Source organism: Stomoxys calcitrans, chromosome 3 (genome assembly GCF_963082655.1).
Source record: "Stomoxys calcitrans chromosome 3, idStoCalc2.1, whole genome shotgun sequence".
NCBI classification, from domain to species: domain Eukaryota; kingdom Metazoa; phylum Arthropoda; class Insecta; order Diptera; family Muscidae; genus Stomoxys; species Stomoxys calcitrans.
The window spans coordinates 196,560,185-196,583,413 of NC_081554.1; the positions used below are offsets into that span (position 1 = coordinate 196,560,185).

At 37.4% G+C, this 23,229-nt stretch overlaps 1 protein-coding gene across 4 annotated transcripts in view; it reads left to right on the forward strand.

Moving 5' to 3' along the window:
• Positions 1-423: 423 nt before the first annotated feature.
• The window catches only part of LOC106088335 (chaoptin), a 350,599-nt gene continuing 327,793 nt past the window's right edge, over positions 424-23,229 (forward strand). For 3 of the 4 annotated variants that reach the window (XM_059364327.1, XM_013253803.2, XM_013253829.2), the window contains exon 1: positions 424-837. The gene's annotated coding sequence lies outside the window, so the exon portion shown is untranslated. Of the gene's footprint in view, positions 856-23,229 lie in introns of all 4 variants that reach the window. The other variant, XM_013253813.2, reaches the window with a different exon arrangement.

The following is a 23,229-nucleotide window of genomic DNA, read 5'->3' on the forward strand; positions in this document are numbered from 1 at the left end:
AGTTACACACAAATGAGCCGAAGTTGTTTTGGATTTCGTGGCATAAATAAAAATGTGCGGCTGCTGAACTTGGGGCATGCAGAGTTCGAAATGCGGGGAGAAAGGGGAAAGTGTGTGAATGTCGTAGACAAAACTGCGACAATTTTCGTAAGGCAAATTCAGTACACGGCCGTTATTTGCTAACGAAGCACCAGACTTTATGGTTAGAGCGGTTAGAAATTCTGAAAAAAAACAAGCATGAGTGTGTGTTAAGTGAAGTGAAGTGAGTGTGTTTAGAGCAAATTGTGAAGGTTTACAAATCAACAACACATGAAAATCTTAATTCAAAACGTGTAAACAAATATGTAATCCTATAAAGAAAAGAAAGGAAAAAAATCGAAAACATTAAAAGTTCTTCAAAATTGGTTTTTAAGAAAAAAAAAAAAAAAAATGTTAAATTGAAATTTTTTATCTAATAAAAAGAAATTTAAAAGAAAAGTCCCTCAAGCAGTGTTTTCTTGCAAAAGCTTAAATTCCTTAACAAATTCGTATGACCTCCTAAAAGTATACTATAACAAAATGTGTGCTTAAAATCAGCCCCAGTGTATACCTTGAAAATGTCCAATGATAAATTGTATCCTCGGCCACCATTTTAAGAGCAAACGAAAAAGCCAAGAAGAAAAAAAAAAAAAGAAAATAAGAAGAAATTTTAGTGGTAGTGCAAAACTATATTATACGAAGAACCAACCGACCCTTGGTGCGGATTGAAAAGGATATGAGATGGTGTTGACGATGGCGGAGATGATGATCATAAGAAAATGAAATGTTCACAAGGAAATTTACCATAGTCAAGAAAATGTAGGTTAACACTTCTTAGTATGTTTCGTTTTTTTTTCTCCCCCCACCTTTTGGTGTGAAACACACGATGCCACATTGCAAGGAACTCTGTAGGAATTTCGATTTAAACTCATAACTATTTGTTAGAGTATTTGCTGCTGTTGTAGCCGCTTCTGCTGTAGTCGTCCTAGGGAAATGTTTATAATTAAAAGCAAATACATAAACAAATATTTGCCTTAAAACTATTCATCACCCGACAAAACTAGGAGGCCCATCTAAAGTAGAAATATTCATACATAAATAAGTATTTGTGTGTGTGTGTGTGCGTCTTTGAGTGTGCTTTGTAGCACAGTGCGTGTTTAAGCTTCATTGGGCCTCAGAGTGTCTATGTGTGTGTGTGTGTTTGCTTAGAAAAATCCTAAAAGTATGCCAAGTAAATACATTTGATATGTGTACACATGCCATACTGTTTATCATTATAGTATCATTATCTAAGGAATATGTTTACTTGGGCATTAGTCTATGCCATTTTATGTGCCGGGCATGGTGGCAGTGTTTTAAACTGATAAACAGCACATTTTGACAAATTAAATTTTTAAAGACTTGGTTAAATGATTCATGACTTTTATGCTAAGCTGCTTTGCATTGACAGAGACCAAAAACTCGATAGTAGTATGTTGGCATTTTGCTTTCCAGCACTGGTGTTTTTGCCAATGCATATGTACAAGGGAACATTTCTGCTTGAAGTTTACCAAGAAAATCATACAAAAGCCATTAATATTTAAAGATTCATTGGCCTTAGATATATATGTTTTAGTGTGTGTGTGTCTTTGCGTGTGCCATATTTCCATTCGGCATCGTTTCAACAATTTATTGCTTATTAGCATTTCTAGATTTTTTACTTTCCTCTAGAGGAAGGCTACCGAGAAAAAAAATTTATTGCCGCAATGTTTACCCAAGATGAAAACATAAATTTCTCTGAGAATTTGCATATGTATTTCGGTTTGCATGTGTATATGTGTTTATGAGTATGTGTTTTTGTTTTGATAGATGAAAGGCTTATTTATATGGGCGCCACAAAGCCTTCTTATGTGTACAAAAATAAAACAACCTCTTCAATATTAGCATGAATTTCCCAAACGTTGTCATATCCAGCATTTTATTTTCTTTCTTACAAACGGTTTGAAGGTCATTGACGTTTGCCTGTGCCCCAGCTATGAAGGATTAAATAAATTTCTCCTTAATGCCAAATACGAGTTCTGTTCTAAAGACAATGATAGCAGTTTCCCAGAAATGAAAGCATACCTTTAGGAGATATTCTAGAAATACAAAGAAGAGTATATCTTAAGGTGCATATCTTTGGTTAAGCATATTTTAAGGCGCCTTTATTGTCATGCATTGTGATATTTGAATTTTCCATGTTATTTTGCAAGTAAACAAAAACAAGTTTTTTTTTAAGAATAAACGTCTTCAGCTTGTCTATACAATACAAATAAGTTTAAGTGGATGCTTAAAACGAAATCAATTATTAAGAATAAGTACTGAGAAAAAATCAATTACAGACAAGTATTAAAGGTAGGTTGGGTAAGGCTATTACAGCAGTCTAAGATGAGACACACGTGGATCATTTTTAGTTAATTGCCATACCAGAATAGCAACAGATTAATACAATAATGACTATCAAACTCACGTCACCCGCAAAGTTAATCTGAACTTGCTGCAACCCAATTTCTCAAGTGCTTTAATGTCTATTAAAGCATTATCGTCTATTAAAGCAGCCAAAGATCAGATTCACTTGGACAATTTTTAGTTTATTACCATGCCACATTAGCAACAGATTACATTCAATGTTGACAATCAAACCCACGCCCCCCGCAATATAAATCTGAAATAGCTGGAAATCAAATTCCCATGTTGCTTTAATGTCTTTAGTTTGTCTTTATAATACTAATACGCCTAAGTGTATGCTACAATAAATCCATTATTAGCAAGAAAATCTGAGAAAAATCCAAGAACACTTTAGTCTTACACCCAAGCACTTAATCTACTTCCTTAAGATCTTTTAAGATAATGAACTTCAATCTTTAATTTAGCTTTTAGAATTTTGATTGGTTGTAAGTTTCTGCAGTTATATAAGGCAGTTAAAATTTTTCAAATGTTATTATGTCGAAAGCTTTGTTGTCTTTAATGCAAATGATAATGGTCATTGATATTTTACTAGGAGCTAAATGAGGATGAAAGAGTAAATATTGGGCTATGCGAATCAAAACAGGACTCTTTTTAGGCGTTTAATGAGGATTTGGTATTGGGAAAAAAGAAGAGAGGAGAAACATCTATTCCGCAGAAAGAAAAAAAAGGAAACAGAAAGACGTGTATGTGTGGGCAATTTGAGGTGTATAGGAGTCAATATGAAGTCCGGAGAATCAAACCAAAGAATCAATCAAATATAAAACGGAAGGCTTTGATAAAGGCACATCCTCCTGCAGAGACAAAAAAGGAAATATATAACTTTCTAAGAAGCAAAGACAGCAGGATGTAGGTCGGTTGGGAGTGTAAATAGGCCATATCGGTCCATGGTTTTGATACAGCTTCCATATAAACTGTTCTAGGATTTTGACTTCAAGAGACATTAGATGGCGCAATTCTTCTCCGAATTGGCTGAAATATTACTTGACGTGGTTTGTTATGATTTCCAACAACTGTGCTAAGTATGTTTCAAATAGGTCCATAACCTAGTATAGCTGTCAAATAAACCTATCTGGGGTCTTAACTTCTTGAGCCTCTAGAAAGGGCAATTCCTATCCGATTTGGCCGAAATTTTTAATTATGTGTAGTTATGACTCCCAACAACTGTACTAAATATGGTTTAAATCGGTCTATAACCTGATATAGCTGTCAGATAAACCGATCTTGAATCTTGACTTTTTGAGCCTCTAGAGGGCGCAATTCTTAATCAATTTGGCTGAAAATTTGCATGACGTGTTTTGTTATGACTTTCAATAACTGTGGATAATATGGTTCTAATCGGTCCATAAGGCCGATTTGTCTGAAATTTTTCACAACGGTTTCTCCCATGACATGCAACATACGTGTCAAATATGGTCTGAATAGGTATTTAGTCTGATACAGTTCTCCTGTACACCGTTCTCCCTATTTTATTTCTTGAGCCCCTAAAGGGCGCACTTCTTATTCGATTTCGATGAAATTTTACACAATGTCTTATACTATGGTCTTCAACATTCCAATCAATCAGCATAGCAATTGTTTTCTTTTGTCCTTTGTTTGCCTTAAAAGAGATACCGGGAAAAGGACTCGACAAGTGCGATCTATGGTGTAGGGTATATAAGATTCGACTCGGCCGAACTTAGCACGCTTTTACTTGTTCTCAGATGCTAGTGTCCAACAATGATGGCGAAGAACTAATCGCTAATGATGGTATAGAATGTTTACCTCCTAGCCTGAACGAGGTCCAAGTAGCTGTGACCCGACTGAAGAACGACAAGGCAGCAGGAGCCGACCGGTTAACCGCCAAACTATTTAAGACCGGAGAAGAAACGCTGATAGGGCAATTGCCCTATTTTGCACGGTCCGGCTAGAAGAACGTATACTCGTTGTTTGGAATCTCAGCATACTCTGACCCGTATACAAGAAAGGAGACTAGACGGAATGTGCCAACTACAAGGAAATAAGTCTCCTCGCTACCACATATAAAAAACTCTTGAGTGTACTGTGTTAAAGATTAAAACCTAAAGTCAATGAGATAATTGGGCCCTATCCATTCGGCTTCAAACCTGGTAAATCTATCATAGACCAGATATTTGCACTGCGCCAAATCCTGGAAAAGACACGAGAAGGATAAATCAACATCTACCATATTATCGTTGACTACAAAGGCACCTTCGATAGCCCTATACGTTCAAATGGTTTTCAAGCCATGTTTGCTTTTGGTATACCTGCAAAATTAATAAGACTCTGGAGCCGTACTTAGCAGGGTTGTTGGAAGTCATAACAGAACAGTATGTACAAAATTTCAGTCAAATCGGACGAAAGTTGTGGCTTTCAGAGGCTCCAGAAGTCAAATCGCAGACTGACATCAGCAGACTTATTTCTTGGGTTGAATTCAAAAAGTTAAGGTAGTTTTTCTCCAGACATCCTTAACCTTGTTCTTAAACGGACTATGCTTGGATGTTCTACATTAAGATTTTCGCCAGCAAATCGCAAATGTTGACCAAATTTAGATAAGGGGGTGGGTATCCAAATATAGGCACGAACTTTAAGCAATTTTACATCTGCTTAAAAGTTAAATTTTTTGTTTTGTTTTTTAGTTTTTTTTGCTCATTTCAAATTACTTTAAGATTAAAAACTAACTATATTTTTATTGTTTTAAAATTGTTGTTTTGTTATTGTAATATAACCAAGTCTTTTAATTGCTGTGTTACACCACAAACAAGATTTCTTGTGGGTTTTTTAAATGCACATATTTCCATGTCTTTGAAATGTGCAACGCATTTTTTGCATGAAGAATGATTTGCATAAACATTGGTTTATGGTTTAACCCTGTATAAGTACGTTTGTTGTCACAATTTTGAAGCATACTTTTAGGAGTATAGTTTTAATGCAAAAGTTTAAGTTAAGTTTATAATTATTGAGTTCTTTTTTCTATAATAATGAAAGAAAATTAGAAACATAATAAAGAAAACTTATGACAATAATGTGTTATCGTAATAACATAGAAAGTTTATTCAGCATCTTGCTTTAGCATAAATGGTTAAATGTATATGGATCCTTGCTTCTGAGACTACTACATTTGATAGAAAACTCTTCATCTTAGAATCTAGGATTTGAACTTAAAGCTTAAATAATAAAGGTCAAGGAGTCAAGACCCAAGATCGATTTATATGGCAGCTATATCAAAACAGGAACCGATTTGGCCCATTGACAGTCCCAACCGACCTACGGCTAGCTTTACTCCTTTGAAAGTTAGCGTGCTTTCGACAGACGGACGGACGGACGGACAGATGAACAGACATGGCTAGATCGACTTAAAATGACATGACGATTAAGAATATATATACTTTATGGGGTCTCAGACGCATATCTCGAGGTGTTACAAACAGAATGACGAAATTAATATACCCCTATATATGATTCCGTTGTGAAAAAAGGGTACTAAATTTTTTGATGTATGACCCTCCACCTTCCCATCTCGGAAATGGGTGGTGCGATGTAAGCCAAATTTTGTTTGCTCTCTTATAGTAACCTAAAAGCAAAAATTTGGTATCCAAATTTCGGACGGGGTACCTATGTGGGCCCACAACTTACCAAATATATATATAGACCAATCACGAGAATATGGGGCTCAAATGAAGGGTATTAGAAAACGTATCTGATATCCAATTGTCGGACTCAGCGTTCGTGGGACCACCTCCCCAAAAACACCCCTAAATCGGACATATTTACCGATCATGTTAATATGGGACTCAAATTAAAGATATTTACGAGTAGAACACGAATCTGACATCAAAATATGCGACCAATTGTTGGCCCCTCCCTAAAAACACCCCCAAAAAGGATTTATTTACCGACCATAGCAATATGGGGCTCATGGTAGAAGGTATTTTAGTGTTAAATACAAATATGATATCCAAATGTGGAACCAATTGTTTTGGGGCCCGCCCCACCCCTAAAACACCCCCCAAAGAGCACAAATTTTTGTGCATAGCAATATGGGGCTCAAATGAAAGATCTTTGGAAGTAGCCCACGAATCTGATATCAATATTTGAAAAAAAGTTTCTATGGGCCCAACCTACCCCATAACACCACCCAATAAGTAAATATTTTCTGACCATTGCAATGTGGGGCTCCTATAAGAGGTACTTTAGATTAGAATACGAAACTGATATATATTTTCAGGAAAAGTCACCGAATGGCCGCCCCATCCCCCAGAACACCCCCCAAGCTGAACATGTTTGCCGACTATGCAATATGGGACGCAAATGAAAGGTATTTTAGAGTATACCACGAATCTGATATCAACATTCGGGACCAACTGTCTAGGGGACGTCCTAACCCCATAACAAACTCCAAATAGGACGTATTTGCTCACCATGGTAATTAGGGTATTAACAGAGTGGAGCTCTCCACAAAGCCGACATATTTGCTGACTTTTGCAATAATAATTTGAGATTAGAAAACGAATTTGATATCCAACTTTGAGTCCATAGCCAATATGGGGTTCAAATAAATGATGTTGAGAGTAGAGCACGATGCTGATTTATTTTCAGGGCTAAGTGCTTGGGGACAACACCTTTCCCCAAAACACTCCTAAATCGGACTTATTTACCGACCATGTCAATGTGCGGTTCCAATGAAAAGTATTGGGGAGTAGTGCATGAAATTGATACCCATTTTTGGAACAAATTTTTTGTCAATTATTTATTGACCATCGTAATATGTGGCTCAAGTAAAGGTATTTGGGAGTAGAACAAATTTACCCACCAAATGAAAGGTATTGGAGATTTGAAAACAATTTTGGATCCTAGTGATTAGAGTACGCCTCATCCCATAAACTTCCCTCTAACCAATGGCAATATGGAGTACGATGCGGATATTTTTTTCAGTACCAAGTGTCTGGGGACCAACTCACCCCGAAAACACCCATAAATCGGATATACATATTTACGGGGACTCAAATGAAAGGTATTTGGGAGAAGATCACGAAATTCATACCCACATACGGGATCATGTTTCTGGGGGTTCACACTCCCTAAGCCTTCTTACTCCAATAATCCCCATGAGAATATCGGACTCAAATAAAGTCTTTTAAGAATGGAGTACATCTAACATCCAAACACAAATGACCCTAAACCCGTTGATCGAATTCATAAATCAGTAAAGGGATTCATATAAAGGCATTTAAATTGTTTTACTGTTAGCCAAGCGATATACATACAAATACAATTTTCGTAGCATGGTATTCCACTAGAAGCTCCTTAATTGTCGAAAATAAATATTTAAAGGATACTTTTGTTTCATATAAAGTAAAACAAGGCGCAGCGGAGCGGGCCCGGTTCAGTTAGTTTTATATATTTATATTGAATTTTGGCAGCACCCAACAACACTCCCTAAGATATTCTTAAATTTCTGTCATCATCTTATTTAAATCACTTTTGTGTAAAATCCTTTACAATCCTTCTATTTCCATCTCATTCACCATTGAATTTCTTTCAAACACTTTTGCAAAGTCAATGACCTTACAACAGTTATTTCGTTAGAAACAAATGGTTTCAAATAACAACACTTAAGAATTCATTTGAAAAATCCAACAGAATTTATCTTGGTGTTTGTCTTATATGTCTAACCTCCTTTTGGGAACATGACGTTTTGAACATGAAACGTCCTTCAATTGCGAATGAAAGGTTTCGCATATTTGCGAATGAAAGGTTTCACATATTTGCAATTTCTAAAGTGTCATAATCTGTAAAAATATTTTGCTTAAGGTCAGACAGATGAGACATTGAAGAGGAAAGAAAGTTGAGTTTTGGGAATTTTAAACAGAAATTTGTGAGAATATAAAACTTTGCTATGGATGGGTTTGTTGAAACATTTTTCCGTGGCAATATTAAAGAGCGAAGGGTATATTAATGTAATGAAAATATTCCGAAATTTTACAATTATAAGTAAGGAGTTAATGGGGGTATATTTAAACTTTCCATTTTCGAAGTGCCTCAATAAGGTTATGGGTTTGATGGTTGGAGTTTTGCTCAAGTCTCTCCCTCGAAAAGTATGGTTGGAAATTGTGCATAACCTAATAAGGCTCTCATAAAGGGTGATTTTTTTGAGGTTAGGATTTTCATGCATTAGTATTTGACAGATCACGTGGGATTTCAGACATGGTGTCAAAGAAAAAGATGCTCAGTATGCTTTGACATTTCATCATGAATAGACTTACTAACGAGCAACGCTTGCAAATCATTGAATTTTATTACCAAAATCAGTGTTCGGTTCGAAATGTGTTCATTCACCGTTCAGCGATGAGGCTCATTTCTGGTTGAATGGCTACGTAAATAAGCAAAATTGCCGCATTTGGAGTGAAGAGCAACCAGAAGCCGTTCAAGAACTGCCCATGCATCCCGAAAAATGCACTGTTTGGTGTGGTTTGTACGCTGGTGGAATCATTGGACCGTATTTTTTCAAAGATGCTGTTGGACGCAACGTTACGGTGAATGAACACATTTCGAACCGAACACTGATTTTGGTAATAAAATTCAATGATTTGCAAGCGTTGCTCGTTAGTAAGTCTATTCATGATGAAATGTCAAAGCATACTGAGCATCTTTCTCTTTGACACCATGTCTGAAATCCCACGTGATCTGTCAAATACTAATGCATGAAAATCCTAACCTCAAAAAATCGCCCTTTACATACCGACCTTGTGCTATGTTAATCTATTAAACCCTAACCCTCGACTTCCTTGTCCGATTTTAATGAAATTTCATATTTTCATTACATTAAAAAAATTTTTAATTTTTTTAAACTAACAAATTAAAAAAAAAGCATAATGGCGTTAAGTTCGGCTGGTCCGAACTTTGGATACCCACCACCTCGGGTATATATGTAAACCACCTTTCGTCAAAATCCGGTGAAAAATGCATGCCTTTTGTCCCAAGCAGCTATATCGAAATATGTTCCGATTTGGACCAAATACTAATAAGTACAAGTCATTGTTCAATTGTGCATAACAAAATATTGGTCTTTTTTATAGCTATTTGTAAAAATAAACCGATCTGAACCACCCACGACACGGATGTCGAAAAGCCTAATATAAGTCACAGTGTCAAACTTCAGTGAAATCGATTATCAATGCGCCTTTTATGGTACCAAAACTTTAAATCGAGAGATCGGTCTATATGACAGCTATATCCAAATCTGGACCGATCTGAGCCAAATTAAGGAAGGATGTTGAAGGGACTAACACAACTCACTATCCCAAATTTTGGTGAAATCGGACGATGAATGCGCCTTCTATGGTCCAAAAACCTTAAATCGAGAGATCGGTCTATATGGCAGCTACATCCAAATCTGAACCGATCTGAGCCAAATTGAAGAAAGTTGTCGAAGGGTCTAACACAACTCACTGTTTGAAATTTCGGTGAAATCGGACAATAAATGTGGCTTTTATGGGCCTAAAACCCTAAATCGGAGGATCGGCCTGTATGACAGCTATATCCAAATCTAGACCGATCTAGGCCAAATTGACGAATGCTACAGAAGGGCCTAACACAACTCATTGTCCCAAATTTCGGTGAAATCGGAGAATAAATGTGTCTTTCATGGTCCTAAGACCCTAAATCGGCGGATCGGTCTTTATGGTGGCTATATCAAGATATAGTCCGATATAGCCCATCTTCGAACTTATCCTTCTAATGAAAAAAAAAAAAAATCTGTACCAAGTTTCAGCTCAATATCTCTATTTTTAAAGACTCTAGCGTGATTTCAACAGACAGACGGACGGACTTTCTAGATCGTCTTAGATGTTTACGCTGATCAAGAATATATTTACTTCATAGGGTCGGAAATGGATATTTCGATGTGTTGCAAACGGGTTTGGTGCTGGGTATAATAATGTTTTGAAGATCCTGATTTCCCAGGATACTGTATTTTAACTGCATAGAAAAATGTTTTCTTAATATTTAATGACCATTTGGGGATATTTTTCAACCAAGTCGTTGTTAATGGGTTAAGGAACTGAGCCTTGCTTAGAAAAAGTGGATGAAAGCTAACTTTTAAGGATCTGTAGTAAACTACCAACAGATATGCTATAATTGTAAATTTTGCCCATGAACATTTCACTAAGCAGCCCCTATTGCACATATCAATGAGTGCAGGCTGATTAAAGTTTAAGCTCAATGATAAGGGGCCTCCTTTCTATAGCCGAGTCCGAACGGCGGCCGCTGTGCGATACCTCCTTGGAGAGAAGTTTTTACCTCACAAATGTTGCCAGTAGTAGGAGGGGAAAACTAACGCCGAAAAAATCGGTTTTCTGATGGTCATAGGCGGACATGCTAACCCCTGCGCTATGGTGGCCTCAGATATACTAAGCAAAGATTAAATTGGTTTATCACCAAATCTTCGGTTTTAACTTCTTTAACACCTGGAAGGAGTAGTGCCAAACCAATTTGGATGAAATTTAGCACATTAAATTCTGTAATGACCTTCATCATCCTAGAAAAGACCTCGGCCGGATGATGACCGATCGGTGTACATCGGTGTACGAGCTATCGATTTGAGATCTAGAATAAACTTAAAAAAAAAACCTTCTAAAATTGAAATTTTGCTGGTGGTCAGCAAAAGTTGTTACAGCAAAATCAACATCAGAAAACGAACTTTCCAATATTTGCGTCACAGTCCTTAATGGACAAATGTTGTCACATTCTCAACAGAGCAAACCACCCAAACATAAAGTCAAATTGCTTGTTTTGGAGACACTGCGTCATAGATTTTAACTAGTATTTTGTTTCATCATCAACATCGCCTTCCACTCAAGGCCATTCCTTCTTTGTTCGAGTGCTGAGTTTAAGCTTTCTCTTTCCTCTGTATAGGCCTTGTTGGTTTTTTTTTTTTACTATCCTAGATAATACTGTCAATATTGTCAGTGGGCATGTTCGAAAAGTTTTGGCTGCCCACATGATTTATGGATGGGCAAAGCGTATTCACATCCATGTGATTAACGTTACACAATTTTTAACAATTGCAATTTGATTCCTTAATGCCATAATACTGTAATTACACTGTCAGGATGTTGGTCATTTGTCATTGGGCATTTGTCATTCATCAAATTATGAATAATCGCCGGCAGTGTAATTTGAGAGGCATTTGTTGTTTGTGGCACTTCACTTCACTTCACTTCAACTTCAATTATCCTTCAAGATTCATTTATTGCTCAATTATTTACAAAGTACAAATTGAAGAATTAATTATTGATGTCCTGGCGTGGCTTCGTTTGGCTTTTTACCTCATCGTCTTAAGTAATTGCGGTGTAAATGGTCAGCCATACATACGACCCGGCAGCGGTGTTTGGACAAACCAAGGCTTTGTATAAATATTTTATTGTCCTTGGTATTTTTGGTATTTTAGTATGTGACAGTAACACTGTTAATTTTTTTTTTTGTGAAGAACTTTGACTTTCGGCAAAGTTTTATCCCAAAGTCCATGGGAATAAGAAACGTGCCAATAATTTTCATAATATAGTCAATATTAAGTCAAATACTTTGTTTAATTAGAAAGTCGCTTAAAATAATGAAAAACATTGCACTTATATTACTTTGAAAGTTAGCCTGACATACGGACAGACATGGTTAAATTCTTGTCAAGACTATCAAAAATATACTTTTTTGGGTCTGAGATTGATATTTCAATAACGTATTGAAGAAATTTGTGTATCACCACCCTATAGTGGAGGATACTCCAAGCAAAAACTTGCTAAGTTCTAGCCGCCTTAATCTTAGTTACCAACTATCATGGGTTTTGTTAAAGATTGGCTTAGTTGTTTTTGAGTTTTTTTTTAACAATCATATCGGGCTTTGTTTGCGACTCAAGAATGCATATCGGGTTATTGGTATGTAAGGGGGCCGATATCATACCAGCTTATATCGGATTCAAATTCGGTAATAATAATGGGGTTTATAGACAGTCCGCATCATATTCGGCACGGATATTGTAGAGAACAGAAGTCATCGTGCAAAATTTTAACCAAATCAGGTAAAAATTCAGGCTTCTAGAGGCTAAAGAGCCAAATCCGGTAATTGTTTTATATGGGGGCTATGACAGTTTATAGACCGATCAAATCGTACTGTGCATGTCTGTTGGAAGCCGAAATAGAAGTACTTGTGTCGAATTTAAGCCCAATCGAATGAATTTTAGGTCTTCTAAGGACTTGGGCGCCCCTATAGCCGACTTGTTAGCGTGCTTGGATTAAAATTGCATGGGTCATGGGTTCGATTCCCGCCAGAAGCCTTGGTCTGTCGCTACTGTGGTATAACAATGGACTTAAAATTTTCTAAGTGAGTGCGTAAAGGACTGCCACTCTTACCTAACCTAACCTTAGGACTCAATAGGTCAAAACTGGGTATCAGTTTATGTGGAGGCTGTATCTAAATCTAAACCAATATGGCCTATTTGCAATTCCAAACGATCAACAAATTGCATAATTGTTATATGATTTTGTTGAAATGTGTGATTGTGAGTTGTATTGGGTACCTTCATATCCTTCCGAAATCGAAGTTAATTTGGATAATGCTTCCATATAGACTCATCTACCAATTTAAGGTCTTCAACCCATATAAGTCCCATTTTAACCGATTTCGCTGAAATTTTAAATAAAGAGTTGTGATGTACCTCTCTCGGTCATATTTTGTAAAAGCTGCTATGAGATAATAAATGGTGAATTTTTCAACGAACGTAGAACTTCGACAACTCACTGTCCCAATTTTCGGCGACATCGGACAATAAATGCGTCTTTTATGGGTCAAAACCTTAAATCGAGAAATCGGTCTATATGGCAGCTATATCCAAGTCTGGACCGGTCGGAGCAAAATTGAAGAAGAATGTCGAAGGACCCAATACAACTCACTGTCCCAATTTTCAGCGACATCGGACAAAAAATGCGCCTTTTATGGGCCCAAACCCTTAAATCGAGAAATCGGTCTATATGGCAGCTATATGCAAATCTGGACCGATCGGGGCAAAATTGAAGAAGAATTTCAAAGGGCCCAATACAACTCACTGTCCCAAATTTTTGAGAAATCGGATTATAAATACGCCTTGTATGGGGCCAAGACCTTAAATCGAGAGATCGGCCTATATGGCAGCTAAATCCAAATCTAGACCGATCTGGTCCAAATTGAAGAAGGATGTTGAAAGACCTAACACAACTGACGGTCTCAAACCTTGGCGAAATTGGACAATAAATGCGCCTTTTGTGGGACAAAAATTTAAATCGAGAGACCGGTCTATATGACAGCTATATTCAAATCTGGACCTATCTGGGCCAAATTGAAGTGGGATGTCGACTGGCCTAACAAAACTAACTTTTCTGAACTTCAGCAAAATTGGACAATAAATGTGGATTTTATGGGCCTAAGACCCTAAATCGGCGGCTTGTTTTATTTGGGGACTATATTAAGATATATTCCGATATAGCCCATCTTCGAACTTAGCCTGCTTATGGATAAAAAAAAGAATCTGTGCAAAGTTTCAGTTCAATATCTTTATTTTTAAGGCTGTAGTGTGATTTCAACAGACGGACAGATGGATGGACGGACAGATGAACGGACAGACATACGGACAAACGGACAAACGGACGGACAGACGGACGGACAGACGGATGCACAGACGCACGGACAGACGCACGGACAGACGCACGGACAGACGCACGGACAGACGGACTGACAGACGGACGGACGGACGGACGGACGGACGGACGGACGGACGGACGGACGGACGGACGGACAGACGGACGGACGGACAGACAGACGAACAGATGGACGGACGGACAGACGGACGGACAGACGGGCGGACAGACAGACGGACGGACAGACTGACGGATGGACAGACGGACGGACAGATGGGCGGACAGACGGACGGACAGACAGACAGACGGACGGACAGACTGACGGCAGACGGACGGACAGACGGACGGACAGACGGACGGACAGACGGACGGACGGACAGACAGACGCACGGACGGACAGACGGACGGACATGTTTAGATCATCTTAGATTTTTACGCTGATCAAAACTATATATACTTTATAGGGTCGAAATGGATATTTCGATGTGGTGCAAACGGAATGACAACATGAATATACTCCCATCCTTCGACGGTGGGTATAAAAAACTATTAAGCTATCTGTATTTTGAGTCTTAATTTTCGTGTTTTACGATATTCGAATCACGATTGCCTTCGTAAATCGCAAACCAGCTCTAAACATTCCAAATTTCAAAGAGATAAATAACTCTACCCATTTCTCAAACGGCAGATTTTTTTCAAGTTATCTTAGATTCTATCATTCATCGTTGGCGAACAGCAAGTGTCCTTTTGTATTTAGTATGACAACAGAATATTTATAATAAGCTGTCGCCCTGTGTTATTGTAGGTTCCCCAAGATCGCAACAATACTGTACTTTTAGGTAACTTATTCCGATCAAATTGGCAAATGCTGTATTTTTTGCTTTCTTGTTTGCGTAATATCGTCTGATATCTGATTTTCTAGCCAGATGATGCATTTCATTAATTTAGCTGGCAACTCATCGGTTTCTACAGCAATGTTATTCTTTGGCCAGGTGCTATGTAGACCTTAATCTGACTAATCTGTATACAATTTATACCTTCATTACTGAATACCATGGAATATTGCAAAAGAAATGGCAAATTAATATATCGCCAATTGATGTCTAAAAATAATAATTTTCATATCTGGCCATGATTCTAGGAACGAAGGGAAAAATTCAAATTGTGTATGCTTAGTAAAATTAATTAATAATTTAAGTCATTTATATTCGAACAGAGATAACTCATACACAAATACAAGCAAAAATTTTTGCTCTCAAATATGCCAACTGAAAATTGAAGATAGTAAATAATTTGGTTGATTGCATAAAGGGCTTAACTATTAAATATTAAATCAATACAAAATCAAGATAACCATAATACAAGAAATTAGAATAATGTTACAACAGAAGGGAGAGTTTATTTCCTCAATAAGTTTTGAGTACTATGCACCACTACGGTGTTACAGGGTGTTTTAATATATTTTTGTGATATTCCTTATGATTTCAAGTTTAATTTAGTATATAGAAAATAAACTTGTAACTGAAAAGGATATTACACATACTCCACTATACGACCCCTTTCGTCGCTGGCGGTTATCTGAGCAGAGTAGGTTTTGTCCCTGAATATTCTTTAAGGAACAGTGGCAAACTTTTCACATATCAATGAGTGCAGTCCGATTCAAGTTTAAGTTCAACGATAAGGGGCCTCCTTTTAATAGCCGAATCTGAACGGCGTGCCGCGGTGCGAAATCTCTTCGGAGAGAGGTTTGTTTTACTTGGCATAGTACCTCACAAATGTTGTCAGCATTAGGAGGGGAAAACCACAGCTCAAAATTTTTTCAGATGGTCTCGCCAGGATTCGGATCCAGGCGTTTAAAGTCATAGGCGGACATGCTGACCTCTGCGCTACGATGGCCGCCATGAATTTATAGGCAAAAATTATATTGAATCTGTTATACAGTTTTCCCCTCCTAATGCTTTCAACATTTGTGAGGTACTATGCCATGTAAAACTTCTCTCCAAAGAGGTATCGCACTGCCGCACGCCGTTCGGACTCGGCTATAAAAAGGAGACCCCTTATCATTGACCTTAAACTTGAATCGGACTGCACTCATTGATATGTAAGAAGTTTGCCCCTGTTCCTTAGTGGAATGTTCATGGGCAAATTTGCATTTGCATACAGCTAACCATGTCCGACTTTTTGTCCCTCTTGCAGTCCTTTCCCAATGCCATCTTTCTATGGCATGTTCTGTATCGATTTTCTTTGCATTTAGTGTTACGCTACTTTCAACATAAGACGATGCCATATGGATGGTCGTTTATCGTAAATGCCTGATTTATTGTTTGCCTTCCTTTCGAAATTATTCAAATGCCAAACTATGGCCTTCAAATTTAACCCCTCATAAATTTTCGGAATTTTTGGAAATGTTGGTTAATTTATTTGTAATTGTGTTTACCGTTCAAATAATCTGTTCAATCTTGAAGGCCAATTTGAATTGCCACCCTTGAGAGAAGGGGGGACAATTCTATGAATTATAATAACGATACAGCAATGTGAGTAAGCCAATATGAAATAATAATCGACAAGCAATATTAAGTGCTAATTTAAAGCAAAAGCATACGGCCACTTTTAGTATTGAATTAAGATAGTCAATGGAAGTGAATGATAGATAAACACAAATTGAAATATAAAATAATTGCAAAGTGAAGTCAGGGGTGGATTTTAACAGATATTTTGCATAATGAATGATTCTCTTCAAAAGACTACAATCTAAATATTTTGGGGAAATCTATACTCAATTTTGAACCTTGAATTCCTTTCCTTGAACATTGAAAATATCAAATCTAAGTCGATAAATGTGATAGGTAAATGAATCGCAAATTTAATATCTCCCAACAATACAAATGAAATTGGATCTCAATTTATATGGACTATATTAAAATTTTTACTGCAAAGACCATTCGTTCTTCAACTCATCAAAACTAGCAGATTTTATTGACGGCAAAACACGATTTCAATGAATTGGCGAAATTATCGAATATCAACACTCAAGTGATTATAGTTGTCAAATTCAATTTAAATAGTTTAACGGCCTTATTTACAAAACTAAGTGAGCATTTGAAATAGGTTTATTTGACATATTTTCTTTGCAGAACTGTCAAATAAATCTATTTTAAGGCTTCATAAGTTTTGTGAATAAAACCCTAAATATTTATTAAAAAAATCAAATGTTTTTTATTTAGACCACATTGTTATCTTAGAAAACTTCTCTCTCTCTCTCTCTACCTTTCCTTGAATTATAGTTCAAATTGAGTTTTAAATTGTTGTTGCCACAACTTATTTGTTTCAGCACTTAGAGCGAAAAAGTCGATTGAAATTGAAGACAAAAAAAAGGATTTCTACGAAAAAGAAAATTTTTGTATAGAAGTTTGCAGGAAATATTTTCAGAAAGTGCTGCTGCTCAAAAAAAAATGTTTACCTCATTCGAAGTGAAGTTATAAATAAGAAGATGACTATCATACGGAGAGATAGGGACAGAGTAAAGGAAGATGCTTCCAAAAAGTTTCATATTTTCAATTAACACTTGCTTTCTGTTAAGGGACAGAAACTTTTTCATAAACAAAACCAAAAAAAAACTAAAGATTACAAGTGAATAGGGATAAATAAGTTTGAAGAAATATTTTTAAAATCCTCTTTAAGGATTAAAAATTTAGACTAAGATAACATAAAACAAATAAAAAGGCATTAGGTTCGGCCACCACCTTGGGTATATATGTAAACCACCATTCGTCATAATTCGGTGAAAAATGCAAAATTTATGCCCACTAGCAGCTTTATCGAAATATGGCCCGATTTGGGCCAAATTCGACACGGATATTGGCGGGTTTAATAAGTTCAAGTCACATTGTTCAATTTTGTAGAACAAAATATTAGTCTTTTTGGTAGCCATATTCAAGTATAGACTGATCTGAATCATATACGACACGAATGTCGAAAAGCCTATCTTAAGTGAATGTGTCAAATTTGACCGAAATCAGATTATAAATGTGCCTTTTATGGTGCCAAAGCTTTAAATCGAGAGATCGGGCCATATGGCCGCTATATCCAAATCTACACCGATTTGGGCAAAATTTAAGAGGGCTGTCGAAGGCTCTAACACAATTCACTGTCCCAAATTTTGCGAATTTGGACAATAAGTGCGCTTTTAATGGGCCCAAGACCTAAAATCGAGAGATCGGTCTATATGGCAGCTATATCCAAGTCTAGACCGATCTGGGTCAAATTGAAGAAGGTTATCTAAGGGCCTAACGCAACGAACTGTCCTAACGAACTTTCCGAACTGTATCCAAATCTGGAGCGATCGTGGCCAAATTGAAGTAGAATGTCGAAGGGCCTAACACAACTCACTGTCCTAAATTTTGGCGAAATCGGACAATAATTGCGCTTTTGATGGGCCCAAGACCTTAAATCGAGAGGTCGGTCTATATGTCAGCTATATTAAAATCTGGCCCGATCTGAGTTAAATAGCAGAAAGTTGTTGAGGGGTCCAACTCAACTCACTGACAAAAATTTAGGCGAAATTGGACATTAAATGCGCTTTTTTACACGTAAGATCCTGTATATCAAAATCTGAACCGATCTGGGCCAAATTGCAGAATGTTGTCGATTGGCCTAACACAACCCACTGTCCCAAATCGGATAATAAATGTGGCTTTTATGGGCCTTAGACCATAAATCGGCGGATCTGTCTATATGGGGGCTATAGCAAGATATGGTCCGATATAGCTTATGGACAAAAATAAAATCTCTGCAAAGTTTCAGCTCAATATCTCAATTTTTGAAGACTGTAGCGTGGTTTCAACAGACGGACATGGCTAAATCGTCTTAGACCTTCGGAGGTGGGTATACAAAAATTTAATTTATCCTTTTATTTTGTAAAACATTGTTCAGCAAAAAAATTTTTTTATAGATATAAAAAAATTTAAATTTTCTGTATCTTCATACCCCCCTCCGAATGTAAGCATTTTGTCATTCGTAACAATAAAGGAATAAAAACGTCGGTGCTAAATTCGAAGACGATCGGATGAAATAATGCACCTGTATTTTGCACACAATTTAACAGAAGGACAATGAGAAGAAAGGACGGACAAACAGACAGGCAGAAGGACGTACAGAAGCACAGAGAGATAGACAGATAGAGGGACAGACAGTCGGACGGATATACAGACGGACAAACAGAAACATAAGCAGACATGCAGACATATGGACAGAAAGAAGGACAGAAGGAAGGACAGAGAGAAGAACAGACGAACAGATAGAAGGACAGAGAGAAGGACAGACAGACGGACAGACAGACGGACAGACAGACGGACAGACAGACGGAAAGACAGACGGACAGACAGACGGACAGACAGACGGACAGACAGACGGACGGACAGACAGACAGACAGACGGACAGACAGACGGACAGACAGACGGACAGACAGACGGACAGACAGATGGACAGACAGACGGACGGACAGACGGACAGACAGACGGACAGACAGACGGACAGACGGACGGACAGACAAACGGACAGACAAACGGACAGACAGACGGACAGACATACGGACAGACGGACAGACAGACGGACAGACAGACGGACAGACAGACGGACAGACAGACGGACAGACAGACGGACAGACAGACGGACAGACAGACGGACAGACAGACGGACAGACAGACGGACAGACAGACGGACAGACAGACGGACAGACAGACGGACAGACAGACGGACAGACAGACGGACAGACAGACGGACAGACAGACGGACAGACAGACGGACAGACAGACGGACAGACAGACGGACAGACAGACGTAAAGACGGACAGACAGACGAACAGACAAATAGACGAAAAGTCAGACGGGTACAGCTAAATCGAAGCGCAAACCGAACACTGATTTTGGTAATAAAATTCAATGATTTGCAAGCGTTGCTCGTTAGTAAGTCTATTCATGATGAAATGTCAAAGCATACTGAGCATCTTTTTCTTTGACACCATGTCTGAAATCCCACGTGATCTGTCAAATACTAATGCATGAAAATCCTAACCTCAAAAAAATCACCCTTTACATATGTTCGTCCGATTTGGACTAATACTGCAAAAACGAGTCATGACGCATGATGACGTCATGTGAAACATAAGCGACCAAGGTGGCGTATGATGTATGTAGGGGGTGGGCATAATTATCAGACAGTACTCATACGCACCCATGTGCATTAAGTTTATAAAAGGCTGCATCTCAAAATCATGTTGATTGTGATAACGTTTTTCAAGGGTTTTGTAGTATGAACATCATAGTAATATTGGGGCCGTATTTATGAAGATTACTGAAAATATGGGACACTATGAGACTCAAATGAAAGTTAATTACGAAAATGATATCCGAAATTGAAAACAGTTTATTTTTAGCATGATTAGCAGTTTATTTTAACCGAATACAAAATTGACGACGAAATGCAATTTTATAAATATTTTCACAAAAAAAAAATATTTTACATATAACAAGTAAAAGCTAGCAAATTTAATTGAAGGGCATATTTAATTCTACATACCAAACTTTTGTAATATCGGACAAAAATTGCGGCTTGTAAGGACTCAAGAAGTCAAATCGGGATATCGGTTTAAATAGAAGCTATATCAGCTTATAAACCAATTTGGACCATACTTGGCACAGTTGTTGGAAGTCATAACAGAACACGCAAAATTTCAGCAAAATCGGACAAAAATTGCGGCTTCCAGGGACTCAAGAAGTCAAATCGGGAGATCGGTTTAAATGGGAGCTATAACACCGTACAGTTGTTACAAGTCATAATAGAACACTACATGCAAAATTTCGGCCAAATCGGACAAAAATTGTGGCCTCCGTGGCCTCAAGAAATCAAATCGAGAGATCGGTTTTAGACCGATTTTGAACCTCCATGGCACCATTCTTGAAAATTACAGTATAAGTCAAATAGCGATTTCAGTTTACATGGGGCTATATCCAAATCTGAATCGATATGGCCCATTTTCAATCCCCAACGACCTATTTGTCCAAAAATTTAAGAGGCTGGCTTTACGCGTTCGACAGCTTCATAATTTCGACAGATGGGCGGACGGACGGACATGGCTAGATCGATTCAGAATGTCAAGACAATCCACAATACATAAACTTTGAGGAATGACTAGATTAGCCCAAATTTCGGCGACATCGGAAAATAAATGCGCCTTTTATAGCCCCAAAACCTTAAATCGAGAGATCGGTCTATATGACGAGTGGCCTAATACAACTCACTGTCCCAAATTTCAGCAAAATTGGATAATAAATGTGACTTTTATGGGCCTAAGACCCTAAATCGTCGGATTGGCATATATGGGGGCTATATCAAGATATAGTCCGATATAGCCCATCTTCGTAATTAACCTGATTATGGACAAAAAAAGAATTTGTGCAAAATTTCAGTTCAATATCTCTAATTGTAAAGACTGTAGCGTGATTTCAACAGACAGACCTACAGATTGACTGACATGGCTAGATCGTCTTAGATCTTCCGCTGATCAAGAATATATATACTTTATAGGGTCGGAAATGAATATTTTGATGTGTTACAAACGGAATGACAAAATGAATATACCCCCATCCTTCGGTGGTGGTATAAAAATGCAAATTGTGGAATATTGGGAAAATAATTTGCAATTTAGTTTAAAAAAATAAATTGTTATATATTCATGAAATATTAGGGCCATTTTAAACTTTTCGCCGTTTGAAAATAACTTCTTGAGCATCTAGTAGCCTCAGATTTTTTTTTCCAATTTTGTTGATATTGGTATTTGATGCACATTAATGCCCTCCAACACCTACAGAAAATCCCCCACCAGATGGGTCCACAAATAGTAATTGCACCAATTTGACTTAGTAAGCCCCAACAAACTTAATTTTTTGTCCGATTTGGCTGAAATTTGGAATATGAAGAACATGCATGCCTTCTAATAGCCACACCAAATCATCCCCATATAATCCTATACTGAGACTTGAATTGCCGACTCTCTTTAAGCCTAATTTTTTATCCAATTTTGATGAAATTTGCCCCTACACAAATATGGCTCCTATTAAAATCTATCCCCTTTTATGACTTCTTGAGATAATGGAAGAGACAATCAATACTCGGTTTGATTTTTTTATTCTAAACCAGATATTAGGGTTATTTTAGGTAAAAGTGACAGTCCTTTAGGGACACTCTTCGACAATTTTAGGTTGATCATGATGCCACAGTACTAACAGACCGAGGCCTCTGTTGGGTACTGAACTCACGACCCCTGCTTTGTCAATACGAGCACGCTACCAACTCGCCTATATGAACTAGGTTAGTGTGCATATATTTGCTTGTATAATCCACGGTGGTGGGTATTTAAGATTTGGCTCGCCGAAGATTTTGTCCATGTTTTCCTAAAAAGTTATCCTATGGTTTATAGAACACTGCCACTGCCACTAGTTTTTTTTTAATTTTTCTGTGATTATAAACTCCAAAAACCCGTACTTGACACAACTTCCAAATGATGTTTTTAATTACTTTTATTTCGATTGTCCTTGGCAATTTAATTGTTTTGTTTTTTCTTGAAAACCATTGTCATAAAAATACATTGCCGAGATTTGTTTCATTTTTATCCCCTCTCTCTCCCTTCCGTCTTGGCCCATCCAAAATGTTTGGTATCGATTTAGCAATAATTAAAAATCAATCACTTGTCACAACACTAATGACATGGGAAGTATGTGGGAATGACATTCTTTAAGCCACATGTGGGCCCTATACAAGTGTTTGTTGTGTATGTGAGTGTTTTACGGGAGATGAGGGGGATGGTTTTTCGGTAGCCAAAACATACTTACCCAAACAAATGCATACAAGCTAGGTCCATTTGTTGTTCACAAGAAACTAATGTAAACACTAATCGTTGCCACAACTACATTTTAGTTATGTAAAAAGTTTGTTTTATAAATCGAGCAAAGCAAAACAAAAACAGACATTAATGAACAGCTTAAGTTTCGTTTTTTTTTTTGC